The sequence below is a fragment of the Podarcis cretensis genome (genome assembly GCF_951804945.1).
Source record: "Podarcis cretensis genome assembly, chromosome: 3".
NCBI classification, from domain to species: Eukaryota; Metazoa; Chordata; class Lepidosauria; order Squamata; family Lacertidae; genus Podarcis; species Podarcis cretensis.
In genome coordinates, this window is record NC_137172.1 from 73793830 (window position 1) to 73806990 (window position 13161).

Genomic DNA, 13161 nt, shown 5'->3' on the forward strand with positions numbered 1-13161 from the left:
TTTGGAAATACAGTAGAACCTTGGTTCTCAAACTTAATCCATTCCAGGAGTCTGTTCGACTCCCAAAACAGTTCGAAAACCAAGGTGTGGCTTCTGATTGGCTGTAGGAGCTCCCTGCGCTCAATCGGAAGCTGCAGAAGCCGCGTCAGACGTTTGGCTTCTGAAAAAATGTTCGCAAACTGGAACACTTACTTCCAGGTTTGTGGCGTTTGGGAGCTGATTTGTTTGGGAGCCAAGCCGTTCAAGTACCAAGGTACCACTGTAGAGGGAAATACAAGAAGCTGGCTTACAGGCAGGAAAGAAAGGGAATGACAGGATGCAGGCATGGGCATAGCCAAGGAGGTGCAGGGAGAGGCAGCTGCCCCCCTAAATCAATAAAAATACATAGCAAGCTGAAGTTCTGCCCCCCCTTAACAAAAGGCCTGCTCCCCCCACTGGCTACGCCCATAGATGCAGGTGGTTGGACATTTGTGCATTTACTGTCTGCTCTGACTAGCAGTGACTGTCCAAGGACCTGGGCAGAAGTCTCTACCCATTTCTTCTAACTGGAGAGATTCCAGTCTGCAGTCCCCAGAAAATTTGAAAAGTATCGCACCCCTGAAAGAATTTGGGGGCTGTAATTTTTGATTCTCGCAATGATTTGAATCAGCAACAGTTGGCATTTTAAGCTTTCACAGTTCACTACTCAGAGAACATGTGTTATTCCACAGCTTATGCATGCTGTAAATAAATAAACAAGCTTGTAAACATATGGGTTTGCTGAGCAAGTCCTCCAGTATCAGAGAAAAGGAGGAAGAAATCAGAAATGGATTAATCACATCTTTCCTCTAGGTACCCTAGTAAAATCCTCACTGTATTATGCCTCCTTTCACCTCCTCTAAAAAGTGTAAAATCCATAAAATAGTAGACTGTGCAAATCACACTTGTTTATGTAAAGTGCCTGACATTCATTTAGACAACGGAAAGGGTTTTTTGTGGTTGCAGAACCTGAAAAGGTAGTAGCAGGGGGGAAAGCTAGCATGAATGGATGTGACCTATATCTTAACATGTGGCAAATCGGGGCAGTGTGGCCTATCAAGCATCCCATGGGGTAGCTGAGAGTCAAGCAGGATCCAATCTAGCCTCCATATATGGAAACAAACCGCCCTAGTGATCATGGAAATCGATCACTGGCCAATTGGCTGGCATTGAGCCACAACTCCCCATGAAATGAGCAGGGGGTCTGTATGGAACACACTGAAAACAACCGCAGAGACAATTGTCACCTAGCATAAAATAAATTTTGCTCTGTGAATTGCTGCTGGTCAGGTGTTTTTTGATGAATCATCGCTACCGAGATGTGTTCAAAGGGCACATTCCTCAAATCAAGCTAGTCTTGTCACCCAGTAAACCAATCATTGGTCGCCTAGGAAACAAGCTAAAGGTGCAAGTTTGCATGCTCTGTAGGAGCTTCTAAGATTAGAGATTGAATATTGGTTAGTTTACAAGCCAGAGAAAGCAATATCCCTCAAATTCTCATTTAAAGCAGCTCACTGCACAAACCGTAGGTTCTATTTCCCCCGTGATGAAGAGATCAAAAGAGAGGAGACTTATGTTAGCAATGTACTAAATAAAGCATGCATCTTTGATAGTTGGAGCATTTGGCCTAGGAAATTACCAAAGGTATGTTTCCATGGCAACTAGGACAATTAATTTTATTATACTCGTATTGCATGTGGTGTGTTTTCAATCATTCACATAGGACAAAAGCACACAGACATTTTAGCAATGGCATTGTAAATTTGCTTCCAACCTCACTGGCCACTCACATATATTCACGTTGAAGTGTATTCACTGCAGTGGTGGAGAGTGTGTGGCCAGTGAGGTTGGAAAGCCAGTTTTTGAAGCTTTTGTGTAAACACACAACAGAGTTGAAATTTAAAGTCCTTCTTAGCATTTCCAGCCATTTCTTTAACACACACACACACACACACACACATTTTCCTCATCACCTTTTTAAAGTCTGCAATTGCTTTGTCTGAGAAGCCGTGGCTGGTGCAGTCAAGGGGCTCTTGTGTGGATGGGGTGTTGTTGGCAAGAGAGGAGGGGGTGGAGGGAGAGGGGAGGGGCTGCTTATGCATTCTGCACTCTGAATTGTTCAGACTATCTTTGTGATGCTTGATTATCTGCCTCTCCACAGCACTCTCTGCTCCCTTTAACCCCCATGAACCCTGCCTGGATGTAGCTCACAGGTTTGTTTCTCCTGGTGTTGGCACTTTAAATAATCAAAGTGAGTGAGAGGAGACAAATCCCACCCCCTCTCTGAGGCCACGTTTGACCATCACCTGACACCATAGCTATGTCAGGTGACCTATTTTTGCATAGTGCTGTGCAGGAAGCCCATGGCTTGCAAAGTGTCTTTCTTAGTGCTATGGAAGATAGTTAGAGCTTCTGTGCACAGTGCTGTTTAAGTCTCGACCATCACTGAATTTATATACTGTCACAGAATCACTGATTGTAACTATTGAACACGCTTTGCTCATGACACCATGCTGGGGTTCCAAATATGGGCTGTTTGTTCACTGTGATGCTCTGCCCTTATGATCAGGCAGCATCAGATTTAATGAATGAATGAATTGCTGCGGAATACAAGGAGCAGGAAGGAGAGTATATAGTTAACTTACATTACTTTTCAACTACATTAAGTAAAAAGGCAGTGGTTCCTTCCACCTGTAAAATGGTCCATCATTCACAATTTTCCACCTGCTTAGTTCAATCACTTATTGGAGACGTTTGCTGCCCCCCTGTTCCATTAGCATCACTTGAGGTAGGTAGGTACAATTGGTACCAAGACACTCTACAGTTGCCAGAAATAGAGCATTGAGTGGCAAGTGTTATACCTGCAAGTGTTCTTAGCCTTGTGACTGTTTGTTCTGTGAAGAGGCAAACAACAAACCAACCAGTGATGATTTGTAGTAAAGCTCTTCTCAGGAATGTGCCAAAATAAGGGGCTGCATCCAAGGAATAGCCTCTTGCGGGTGTTACTATTTCTCATAAGAAAAAGGAGTCACAAAGAAGAGCCTAGCTTCAATATTTTGGTTTGATCCATGAGATTATTCAACACCCCCTTTGAATCCAACTGTTTCTAAAGGTCTGGAATGAATTTTCTTGAGGCTGTTAATTTTACAGACAGAAAGTTGATGTTTAGAGAAGACAATGCTTTCTGATGTGGAAGATCAAACCTTACCTGATAAATTTGGCATTTACTATTAGGATGTGGGGCAAAAAAGTTGCCTACCAATTCTGGCTACCAACCTGAAGGCATGACAGGAGTAACAGGAGGAAGGAAATGTTTTTGATGCTCCCCACAGAAACAGCATAAGGAGCAGGAGGAAGAAAAGAGGTGATGCCAAGGACCTTCTGGGTTCAAAAGGCATTCTGGAACTCAGTTTGGTTTTCGGAAAGAAGACTTGCTCTGTCTGAAGAAAGAGCCCCAATAATAGATGGTGGCTTGGTATCTTGGAGGCAAGGCCAGCTCTACTATTAGAACAAAATAAAGAAATGACCTTAGGTGGCAGATGCTGGACGGCAGCAGTGGCAGCTCCCTGGTTGTTCCTCCTGAGCCCATGGATATTTCTCTTCTGATCAAGGATAGAGCTGGGTATACCACACAGCCTGTCATGGGACCTCTAAACTAGCCTACTGCCTCAGATGTGGTGGAGGATGCTAACAGCTGCTGGTGTTTTGAAAAAAAATATCCAGCTGCCACTCCATGAAATAGAGACGGGGAACCATCTTATTTACTGTATTTATTCAAATCTAATGCACACCGTTTTGGGCAAGATTACATTGCAAAAATTAAAGTGCACATTAGATTCGATGGCACATGTACATTTGCCACAAATACTTTTTTTTTTTGTTTTGAGGTGCACATTAGATTTGATGGTACATTAGTAATTACAGTAATTGCCTCAGGTAGTAAAAACTCTTGTGCTAGCCCTGCTGGAAGGACAGGGGCTCAGGAGGGGATACTTTCCATCCTGTTTTCTTCCTTTCCTATCAAATGCAATGAAACCTCAGCTAGTGAAATATATTCTTGAAGTGACTTGCTCTGAAGCTGGCAGTGGGTAACCAGATTGGCAGAAGTATTATTTCATTAGCAGAAATTGGACTCTGGCTCAAATGAACCCTGTTATTCTATAAGGGGTGGAGAGTTACAGGCCAGACAGTGGGCTGCTCAAAAAACCCCAGACCATTTCCCTCAGCCTTGGATTAAGCACCACAGTAGTCCCCTGACAATGCACATACTCAAGAAGTGGAGAAATGTTATGTCTCCCTCACGGTGAGCTTCTGTTGATGCTCCAGGGCTTCCAGAGCCCATGAGAAAAGTACCTGTCACAATAGGCTCTAATATTGTTCTCTCTTTTCTCTCTTTGTTATCTTGTTGCTTGGATACTGCAATGATTCACTTCCATAGATATTTAAAAACCCAGAAGGATAGGGTAAAGAATGGTTTGATACCGAGTTTGAGCAGTTCAGAAGACCTGCATACCGCGGCAGTGGGCTGTGCGAATGGAGTAAGAACGAAGTCGAAGGAAGTGGCCAGGGCTGTCTTTGGAACGCACAGTCCTCCCCCCTCCTCTTGACTTAATGCCAGTTCAGGGAAGTGATGCACAGTTTCTTCTTGTAGCCCTGTGACAAACCCAAGTTGCAGAGACAAACCTGAACAAACAAACAAAGCTGCCTGCAAGTGGTTGAAGAGCAGAGGGAGCCCATTTCCCCTCATGCTGTGCCATTTGCGGCCTGTGGAAAGAGGGCTAACATGATTTGGTGTGTGAAGTTGCCCGTCACTTCCATGGAAAATAAGTGTGAATGCTGCCAGGCAGCTCCTGTCCTACGGCAAAAAAGCAGTAAGAAAAGGAATAAACCAAACTTCTTGGCAGTGGGGAAATATGTATTCCGATATGTGCTTTGTTCTTGATAGATAGGAGATGGATGGAATGACGCAAAGGGAAATCAGAAATTGCTCAGCAAGTCTCCAGGTGCAAACATTGTTCTTAATTTGTAAAAAAACAATAACTCCAAAATATACTAGACTAATATAAGATACTCATATCAGGACCAACCTTTCCATGTGTCTGACTCTCCTAGGAATCTGTTTCTTTTAAATAAAATTTTGCTATCTGGGAAATGCAAGTTAATTTTGATGTCATCTTACAGGCACCAAGCACCAAGCGAGGGACAGCACCCACATGGCACTGGGAGGGTGACAAAGTGTAGGCTGGGAACAGGAAAAGAAAACAGGCTCACCACCCTGAAATTCGCCCATCCCTATACAATACTTGTAGTTCAAAGGTCTTTGCATACACACTCTAGCTGCAGTCCTTGTAAGGAAGTCAGTATTATTATCTGCTATACATACTGCAGGCGGAAGGACTGAAACAGAGAGTGTGGCTTAGGTTTACCTAAGGTTGCCTAGTGAGTTCCTAGCGGAATCAAGGTTCAAACTGGGGATTTCCTCAGCCACTGTGCTATGCCAGCTCTCTTTTATAAACAACTGGCAATAGTGAGGAGTAATGACAGAAAAAGAAAAAGTTGATTCTGCTAGCATTCAACTGCACAAATTTTAATCACCAACCTATCTCAACCTGGTGCCTTCCAGCTGTATTAGACTCCACCAGACACAGCTGTAGTCCAAGCAGCTGGAGGACATCAAGTTGGGGACATCTTTTCTAAATCATCCAGGACAGACCATTGCTTGAAACAATAATACTGGGATTGATATCAATTTGCCAGAGTTTTTTCTTGAATTATCTTAATGGGAAGCACTGGCACGTATTTCTATGTCACCTCTTCATTGTCTGCAATTCTTTAAAAATCTAAGTGCCTTGAAACAGAAACCATAGCAACATACGGTAGAACCTCCAGAAGTAAGAGGAATTCAATGTCACACGCTTCTGATAGTTTCACCCATGCAAACATTTTGGCTTCCAGACAGACTGATCCCCCACCTCCTCCTCCCATGGGGTTCTCTCCATTAAAACCAATTTTTGTAGGGCGGGGGGGGGGGGACTCTGTTGTGCAAGAAGTGATTGTGCAGGGCTTCCACTGACAGATCTTATGATTTGAATCCCACCTACATTAATATAAAGAAAGAAACTGAAGTCCTGTTGTAGCTTTCTTTGCATAACAATTCTATTCTATTCTCCACTCCACCCACAACTAATGCATCTACAATTCCTAATCACGGCGAGTGGATTCTATACTGTACATATATTATGTGCTCAGAAGGACGCTGGCTTTGCCTGTCCAATATATAGACATCACAAAACCCCGATATATTTTTATGGGATAGGACTTTAAAACAAATGGCTTGAATATCAAAAAGCGTACATTTAAGCCAGGTTTCTTTTCTCCCCTACAACTGCTTTTTAAATGCAGGGCTGAACAGTTGGTTTTGGATTGTCTTCATGTGTGTTATTTGCTGTAATTATTAATCAATCACTAATGATTTATCATTAAGTCAGTAACCTGCCAGTAATCTGCCTTTTTACTGGTACTTTCAACAATGGCTTCTATTTACTACTGGCTAAATCACTAACTGCTGCCAGTATTTCACTCAGCTGCATTCCTCAGAATTGTTTGCTAAACCTCCCATCAGCCTAAGCCATGACATGATACCAACTTAGCTAAGAGGCACATTCATCTAAGCACATTTGGCTCTTCTGTCAGTCTGTAATGAGGAACAGCACACTTCATTCTAGATAAGCAACATCCTTACCATTTACAAGGTTATCGTCTTTTCAGAGATCTATCTTTGGATTATTGATTTTCCCCCTTAAAAGACCAAGATTATTTTGGGTTTTCAGCCAAATCTAAAGTTCACCGCATAATAAAGACTGCCTTTTCGCCATCAAAACTGTGTATACTTTGATCATTAATCATTCATGTGCAATCGTGTTTTAGAATCCTTGCATCCTTCATCCTACACAGCCCTGTAGGCCAGGGATGGGGAACCCTCTTCAGCCCGGGGGCCACATTTATTTGTGGGCAACATTCTGGGGGCCATATGCCAGTGATGGGAAGGACCAGAGGCAATAGTGGAGACTTTGCACCTACTATAGGCTAGTTTCTACACACACACTTGTCTATTTCCCATCCAGGCAAGGGTCAGGAGTGGGAGTCAGGGGCAGGTCAGCAGTAAAACACAGTGTCAGAGAAGTTAACTCTTTATTCAAACAAACCCAAACAGCACAGGCCTAGTAATCACATCAACTCCTCCCAGTAGGTCTTGCCCCAATGAGGCAGTTGTGAGGACTGAAGGTCCTCGCCTTCCCACTGCTCTCTAAGGCTCCTCCCCTGGGTCCTTCCCCACCAACATGAGGCTCCTTCATCTTGTTTCTCTTTGCTCCATCCTCTGTGTTCTGGGAGACTGGGGTGGAGAGGAGAGCTGGTCACAGCAGGAGGAGAGATTCCCTGACTTCTTCAGCAGCCCGCCTCCACTCTGCTTCTTGAACAACCCCTGCTTCTGCCTCTGATTCTGGATGGCTCTCTGCCCCAGCCTCTTCCTGCTCACCAAACCCTGTAACCTCTTCAGCTTCCAACACCTTCTCCTCCCAGTCTGCTCCCTCTGGTCGCTCATTGTTGTCCTACCACCACTCCGCTGGCTCTCAGCCTTCTTCCCCTGAGGTTTCCCTTGGAGGTTCCCCAGCTGATGCCTCCTCCTCCTCCTCTGCATCCAGCCAGTCCATGACATCAAGCAAGAGTCATTGTTGGGTGTGTGGCCTGGAGAGTGCCCTAAGGGCCAGGTAAAGAGGCCTCAAGGGCTGCATTTGGTCCCTGGGTCTGAGGCTTCCCATGCCTGTTGTAAGCAGATGAACACATTTCACATTCTACTTATGGAGAAGGGGTCTTCTCTGAGTAAAACTTAGTGGAGGGGTATTTTTTATCATTATGTTATGCATTCTGTGTTTTTAACTTGTAAACTGCCTTGTGATCTTCGGAATGAAGGGCAATATATAAATTTAATAAATGATGATAATACTGCCACTCAAAGACCCTTCATTCTTCCAACATGCCCCCCAAAGGGACAACAGGTCAGATTCAAGAGGCTTTGTGTTTTTTTAACCTGTTTGGCATTTTCTGTTTCATTTTAAATCTGTATCATGCTTTAATACGAAGACAGTGCTATGAAACTTGTTGCTCACATTGAGGACGTATTTATGTATTTCAAGTGTGAAAGCTAGCTGAACATGGAGACCAAACTTGTAAAATACATTAACTGTAGATACTTGAGATGGTCTATGTGCAGAAAAAGAATTCAAGACAGAGGCAATAAAACAGCCAGACTGGGCCTGGCTCCTTTCAGTGTGTCATTCCCAATCAAACAGAAACAGTCTAAAGCAAAATGCTGTGCACCACATTCAAGAAGAATTAGTGCCACATAACTGTGAAATAAAGGTCTAATAGCAAAGAATGACAGAATTGTGTCATTTGCAGCATGAAACTGTGTCATTAACTCTTTAACTGTTATTTTGAAGGAAGACCATTAGAACTTTGCAGTTTGCTGGTTATTATGTTGGCCTGACATATTTCAATTCACACTGACCCTTCTTTGTGCCTATGGTATCTTTCAGAGATAATGAACATTACAGAATGCCTATATCTACAGTATCAGCACTGAATTTTCACTGCTGATAAGAGATCCAGTAAATATTGATCCTGTGGAGAAAGCCAGCCAATGTACAGTAAAATTGTTTGGAACAGTTCAGGAAAATAGTGTTTACTCTGTTCTGGATAAGATTGTACTTTTCCCTCTTAAGGAACAGGTGTGCATGTTGGGATTCACAGGATGCTGTGTAAGTAAGTCTGCAGGCTTCAGTCTGCAACAGGCTGGTGCAATACTCTCTGTGGAGGTGCTGGGTCAGGATGACTCAGCAGTAATGTGATTGGCTGTCACCGTTTTAAAAGTAAAGCCTGTCCAATAGTAATTGTGGTGGTGTGGTGTAGATGAGTGTGGAGTCTTCTTTTGCCTCAAGGTGCAGGTACTCTGTCTGATTATATGAACTGCTTCTGTAGATATTTGTATATATATTTAGCTCACAATAATAAATACTGCACTAAAGAACCTGGGACTCCGAGCGTTCTGCTAAAAGTGCAAATGCAAGTTGGCGGTACTAAGATCCAGCCCTTCTTTTGAGTGCACAGGTAGCACTTGTGGCTTCTACTGTTGCATCAAGTGCCCCTTTCCTGGACAGAGAGGGTCTGACCATATCTGTGCTCTGGTTACATCGGTATTTCTACAATTTGGGCTGCCTTTGAAGACAGTAACTAGATTATGGAGCATATCTCAACAGCATTAAAACAGCTCAGATATTGGGATAACCTCATGCTTTCATATGGATCTTCTCTATTAAACACCTAGCCACCTTTAGAGGATGAGGCAGGAGGTGACTGGGCTTCTGCCCAGTCCTTTGGTGGTGACCCATCTATGGAATAGTGTAGTTCTGCTAAACTACCTGAATTTCCACAGTATACTTGTGCTGCCATTTGACTCCACTGTTTACAATTTTCCCCTTTTCATGCATGTTTGTGTGTTCCTACTAAACAAGGATAACACTTCATGCATATGATGAAATAGACTCCATCCATGAAAGATTATGCCAAAATAAACATGCTAGGCTCTAGGTGGCATAGAAAATTACTCTGTTGTAATTCTCAGAGTAATTGGTCTGGTGCCAAACGTACTTAGATTTAGGCACCAGGTTAAAAGAATTATTTTAATCAAAGAATTATTTTAATCAAAGTGCTGGTGTTGACCTTTAAAGCCCTAAACGGCCTCGGCCCAGTATACCTGAAGGAGCGTCTCCACCCCCATCGTTCTGCCCAGACGCTGAGGTCCAGCGCCGAGGGCCTTCTGGCGGTTCCCTCATTGTGAGAAGCAAAGCTACAGGGAACCAGGCAGAGGGCCTTCTCGGTAGTGGCGCCTGCCCTGTGGAATGCCCTCCCATCAGATGTCAAAGCGATAAATAATTACCTGACATTCAGAAGACATCTTAAGGCAGCCCTGTTCAGGGAAGTTTTTAATCTGTGATATTTTAGTGTATTTTTGGTTTTTATGGAAGCCGCCCAGAGTGGCTGGGGAAACCCAGCCAGATGGGCGGGGTACAAATAATAAATTATTATTATTATTATTATTAAATGAACAGGATGGCATTTTATTTCTGTTTCAGAAGTTTTGATGCTATTTGTTTCTACTGCTGCTTTATCTTGTTTTCTTCTGCTTTCACTATTTGTGATTCATTGTTGCATTGGTTTTTACTCTGCATTTAAAGGAGCCTTGAAAATTTTGCATATAAATCAGTAGGTGGGATATAAATATCTTCAGGAAAATAAGTGTTTCCAAATTATCAGATAATCTACCCTTAAAAAAATCTATTTATTCAGTAAGTGTTTATAAAAATATTATTCAAAGGACAGAGTTAAACTTCATCATCTTGGTGTGATACAGAAATACCATAATATAGTTCAGACTGTTGCATATTTACAGATGGAAGGGAGAACTGGATGGAAACCTCCTTTTTGGAATTCTAACTTTAGAATTGGCCTGCTGACAATCATATAAAGCCCTATCAGGACTATATACATTTAACACTTGTAACAAGCTGTATCACACCACTTTAAACAGTCATTGCTCCCCCAAATAATCTTGGGAAGTGTAGTTTGTTAAGGATGTTGGGAGTTGTTGGGAGTTGTTAGGAGATCCTGATTCCCCGCCCAGAGCTACAATGCATAGCTCTGTGAGGGAGAATAGTGGTCTCCTTAACAATTCTCAGCACCCTAAACAAACTACAGTTCCCAGGATACTTTGGGGGGGGGGGAAGCATTACTGTTCAAAGTGGTATGAGGCAGCTTTAAATGTACAGAGCAGATGGGATCTAAGTGTACCAGTTATTACCACTCAGGGTGGGACACCAGAACGGATTCATACTCAGAAACTTGCATTTAGTACCCACTGAAACAGGCAAGGTATGGTTTCATTTCCATTGAACTTATTAGAACATAAGCACAACTAATGTAGTCTGGATTCAACCCAATGCTTGACTACTATAGACAGGTGGCTAGCAAAAGGGAAGAAACATTGGCATCAAATCCAGTTTATACATGTTTCCTAAGTATCTATCTATCTAAGGTTGTGAAGTATGAAGCTGCAATAGATAGATCATGGAATCAAATACAAAATATAGCAACTCCTATTGCTGTTAGAGTTGGGGGTGGTATTAAAAAAAAAACACCTTTGTGTTCTAATGAGAAATGAATTCAGTCCAATTTTCTTCAACTGTGTCTGTTAATTCCCCACCCCATCACACAATAATAAATAACTTTATCAAAACTACAGCCATCCATTTCCATTCAGACCATTCATATCTCCAGTCATTTCAGTGATAAGGCCCATGCACAGTCTAGCAGCCATCAACAAACAGATTACCAATTCCAAGTAATCCACATTCCCTTCTGAGCAACCTTGGGTGGAAGAAGCCAGAGGCACAAGTGGGCAGGGCAACAAAAGGAAAATTTACCGGTAGCTTTGTTCAGGGGTAGGTTAGTTCCCCCCCCCTCCCTCTCCCTCTCCCTCACACACACAAAATAAAAACAGTTTAAAACAATTTACCACCACAAAACTAAGGTGGATAAAAAGCCATTGTTCAGGGGTAGGCTAGTCCCCTCCCCCCCCCCCAAAATAAAAACAGTTTAAAACAACTTACCACCACAAAACTAAGGTGGGTAAAAAGCCATATTAAAAAGGTTTGTCTTCAGCATTCGCCAAAAGCTTTATAATAAAGATGCCAGACAGACAGACTTCTGTGAGGAGGAAGTTCCACAACTGAGGGGCTGCCACAGAAAACAGCTGCTCCTGGGCCACACTCCCTGAGCTGCTTTCTGAGGGTGGTGGAACAATGGAGGCCCAAGCAGAGGGGTGAGGAAGGCTCTGTAGAAAATGAGGCCTTTTCCCCCCAGCTATTTGGAGCCTGAGTCATGTAGGGATCTGAATGCCAATACGGAACACCTTGAAATGAGCCTGGAAATGAACCCATTCTAACCGGTGTATCTGTTTTGAAATGGGTTGTCTTTTTTAACGCTTGACGTTATATTATGTTTTCATATGTGCTGAAAGCTGCCCAGAGTGGCTGGGGAAGCCCAGCCAGATAGGCGGGGTATAAGTAATAGCATGGAAGCTATGGCCCTGCTGGGGCAAAGCTGTGTGTGCCCACAGAGAGGGCTCTGAGTTCCCTCTTTGGCATGCGTGCCATAGGTTTACCCAATAGGGCAGTGGTGGTGAACCTAACTGCACCCCATTCAATTTGTGCCCATACATTTCTCTCTCTCTTTTGCTGCTCTCAGGATGTGTGTACAAACACAGTCTTCTATTTCTGTTAGGAAAAACATTTCTAAGAATATTTTTCAACCACACAAATGTCATACAGAATATGCTTTCACATCAACTGCATGATGAAGTCACTGACCGCTGTACTAGCGAACTGCACAAGAGTTAAGATGAGACTGTGACTAGATGACAGGTAGCCTAATTAGAACCAAAATATTAGTTGTGTAGCAAATAATCAGTGCAAAGCAAAGCAATTCCAATGCAGGAATTACCAAACTACGGTATATCTTAAAAGGGTTAGCAAATCCACTTCCCAAATGAGATTGTGGAGAGTTGGCTATTATTGTTTTGAACTCCTTGACCGCTGCTGGTTGATTAGGGCTAGGTGGAACATCCAGTTTCTGTTCTGGCTTTATTGCATTATCAATTCACACTTTCCCAGGCTGACAAATCTGGAAGATGAAATTTAAATGTTATTTTTAAATCTTGGGTCAGGTAAGGTAACAAAGATCGTATGTTCCTTCGAGAGAACCTAATCATGTTAAAATGTCATTGACTTTCATGGCTTTTCTGAATATTTGGGCTGATTCTAAGAGACAGATTAATTGGTTTAATTTCCTCCCCCAGTTAACTGTACACATACTGAGATCTACAATGTGTGTGACAGCCAAATATTAATATTTGTAATTATTTGAGTTCATTTTATCCAATCATTTGTTCAGGAATTACTTGCAGCAGAAATATACTCATTTCCTCCGATTTTGAAAGAGCACTCATAACTGTGGCAGCCTTCACCT

At 42.7% G+C, this 13161-nt stretch overlaps 1 protein-coding gene across 1 annotated transcript in view; it reads right to left on the minus strand.

Moving 5' to 3' along the window:
* GPR6 (G protein-coupled receptor 6) overlaps window positions 1-11976 on the minus strand; it is a 36170-nt gene extending 24194 nt beyond the window's left edge. Inside the window, exon 1 of the mRNA XM_079971745.1 lies at window positions 11745-11976. The gene's annotated coding sequence lies outside the window, so the exon portion shown is untranslated. The remainder of the gene's footprint in view (window positions 1-11744) is intronic.
* Window positions 11977-13161: the final 1185 nt, after the last annotated feature.